We start from the raw sequence: 3363 nt of genomic DNA on the forward strand, positions 1-3363 counted from the left end.
ATGAACCTCCGAGAGTCAAAATCTGACTGAAGTAAGTGTCTTGTCTCAATAGCACTTCCTCCACCACTTCGCTGCTCAACCTGCACATTTAGAAATATATGCAGGGCTGAGTACAAAAAGTACTCAGTGAACACATTGCCGAAAATTACACATATACATTTGAAAATATTGTCAAGCCATCATCACAGTAACACTCGGGGGTGTTATTAAAAATGCCCGAGCTTACTAAAAATATTCACATTGGACTGCAGTCCCTTTTTTTTCCTGTACTTAGCCATATCTGATCACATTGTGCCGTCGAGATGGTGTTCTCGCACGGTCACCTTCTCTGCCCATCATGTCAGAGGTATTCTTGTGCCCCGGGAAGGTGGCCACCTTCCACGGTCACCTGCTCTGCCCAACATGTCAGAGGGGGCTTGTGTACACTAGTCCGAGTGGGGACACCACCCTCACTGGGACCCGAATTCGACTTATATCATCATTCATAATTCACTTGGCCGTAGCCAACAGATAGGCATCATACACAAAAACATTTATGGCAAGACAACATCTTTAAAAATCACGAACATGTGTTCAAGTTTTCATAAAATAAAATTTGTATTTTTAGTATAAGAAAGCTCACCTGGTTCGTTTAGTTCCTTTACTTGAAATTCTCGTTCCAACTTTACTTGCAAAGGTACCCTTTTGAAAATATCACAATATAATAATACACTAATTAGACTCAAGGACAAAACTACTTAAATTAGAATGCATGCACCCTCATTGAAATCTTTTATCTCGTTTCTCGGTTTTCGCGTATTTTTTTATTATTTGGCGGCCGCCCAAGGCGTCGCTTGAGACGCCGGTCGGCCGCTTACGCCCATAATTCCTCCGTTGGCTCCTCGTGTTTTTCTCAAAGATATCGAATTAAAATCCTCAAAATTATAAAAGTGCACAATTAAATTATCGCAACCATTTCCCCTCGAAAATATATTTATTTCGGACTTGGGATAAATTATTCATCCTTTGAAATATTCCGGGATTATTTAAATAATTCATCACAATTAATTATCGACCCAAAACTTAATTAGAAGCCCCAAAGCTTAATTATTTCTCCACCTTATATCTCTAATTAAAAGTTTAAAGCCCAAAATAAAATAAATGGAGTCCAAACTAAACAAATCATTTTAAGCCAAAAAAATAAATTAAATTTGAATCTGGCCCTTCGTGATTATTTTCTTCTACACCAATTTATTCACAAGTAGTTGGGCTCAAAGTTATTATTATTATTAATTTTCTTTTATTATGATTATTATAATTAACATTAGTACTATTATTAGTATTATTATTATTCGTTAAGAAATTTCTAAACTTAGGCTAGAAATTAATACTAGATTTGCTCCCAAAAGATTCCATCTCCGAAACTGGACTACTCTAAAAAAAATACACATTACTGCATTCTCATCTATTAAAGGGAGTTGTGCCCAGATTCATTATTTTCACTAATTAAACCCAAATGAATTATCATTAGCCCAATTCTAATTAAATAAGTGGCCCAACAAACAAAAAAATTAGGAAACAAAAGAAGCCCTCAATTCTAGGATTTATTAATCCATATACTCCACCCACACACCGACAGTTTCTCTCTCTAACAACCTATTCAATCTCCTTCCCCAATTTCACAAATTAGGAAAGAAAATCTCTCTTCCCATTTCAGAGTTTCCGTCGACAGCCACCTTACCGGCGCCGCCTCCGCCTCCGCTTCCGTTTTCGTCTCCAGCGGTGTTTCCCTTCCTCCGCCTCATCTCTCTCTATTCTCTCCCTCATTTCAAAGCAATGTACAGCAGTCTTTCTCTTCTCTCCCTCTATCGGTCTCACGCCGTCGCGCCGCCACCCCCCTCCGCTGGTCCAGATTCGCCGCCGCCGCTCGTCTTACTCCCGGGAGTCCGCCGCTGCACGCTCCGTCTCTCTCTCTCCCTGTCGACTTCCCTCTCTCTACCTCCAGATTCGCCACACCGCCGCCACCACTGCGGGTCCGACGTCGTCGCGGTTCGCGCCTCAGCCGACGTCGCCGAGAACTCCCCAGCCGCCGACGCCGACGCCGACTCCCGTCAGGTGAGGGTGTCGGAAATCGACCCTTCATCCCCTTCTCTTTCATTTTTTTTTATTTGTTTTAGTTGAAGATTACATTTTGAATACATTCTTTTGATAAAACTTTGTTAATCACTTTCCATAATTTCCAGATTTAAGGAATGATAAAAAGGGCAGATGTGATTTTGGAGCGTGGGCTGCTATCGTTGGCGACGGAGTGCCGAGCTCGTTGGCGGAAGTTCTTCGGCAGATTTACAGATTGGTTCAAGATAAGTTCTTATATTAATTGAGAGAATCTACATTTTTTTTCTTGGGATGCTATGAATACTATGTCTTTGAGGTGCTAAAAAGTCTAAATGAAACCTATAAATGCTAAATTGGGGTTCTACAATACTGGATATACTAAGTTCATATGTTGGCAGAGACATGTTTTGCAATATGTGGTAATATGTGCAGAAAGAGTGAGGTGTTGTTGGTACTTGCTTTTGTGTTGTGAAGAAGAGAATGAGTGGTTGATTTTAGACTTTGTCCTCTGTGGGGTGGACGTCATTTTCCTGGGGTGGAGGGATTCTTACTGCTTTTGGAGATGAGTTAATTGTTATGAGGTGGGCAAGTGAAAGGGATTCATGATATTTAGGATGAGGAAAACAAGTTGCCAGACATAATCATATCTAAAAAAAATTTTCGCCTGACACTTTAGATATGGCTGCATGCTATCATTAAATGCAGCATTAAATGCTGCTGAAAAAAAAAACGATCCTCAGGGATATGTATCAGCTTTTCATATTGCTTTATCTTTCAATTTGCCTTATTTACTTATTTAAAATATGTATTTGTTTATTATGGTTTAATTTGGTGTAGGAAAGAACCCGTTTCAAGCTCGTGGCTGTCCGCGTTGTAGTTCCCGATCTTCTTTAGAACGAAGGATGTATTAAATTAAATTTTGTTGGACTTTTATCGAATGTATCGGACATTATTATTATTTCGATTTTTGAGATCTTATTTATTTATTTAAATTTATTATATTCTTATAGGTGTAATATATTTACGTGTTCTATTCACTTGCCTAACGTCAAAACAAACAACGACAACAATCTATCGTAGCTCGGATTTAACGCATAAAAGTCACTTATATAAATAATCAAGCTAATAATATCGGCTTAGCGGGTTGTTACACCAAATGTTTGGTACCAAAAATATTTTAATGTGTTGAACTGAAATTGGCTATACCAATTCAACCGATCTGATTCCATTTCAAGAATTTTTGGAACCATAATCAGCAATCAACAGCCT

The 3363-nt window shown here is 38.8% G+C and overlaps 1 long non-coding RNA gene across 1 annotated transcript; it reads left to right on the plus strand.

The window, feature by feature from the left end:
* Positions 1-1204: 1204 nt before the first annotated feature.
* On the plus strand, positions 1205-3097 carry LOC121766002. The gene is made up of 2 exons (XR_006042886.1): positions 1205-2094; positions 2223-3097. It is a non-coding gene; the product is annotated as an uncharacterized LOC121766002 (long non-coding RNA).
* The last annotated feature ends 266 nt before the right edge of the window (positions 3098-3363 follow it).

The sequence above is a fragment of the Salvia splendens genome, chromosome 14 (assembly GCF_004379255.2).
Source record: "Salvia splendens isolate huo1 chromosome 14, SspV2, whole genome shotgun sequence".
Lineage (NCBI taxonomy): Eukaryota > Viridiplantae > Streptophyta > Magnoliopsida > Lamiales > Lamiaceae > Salvia > Salvia splendens.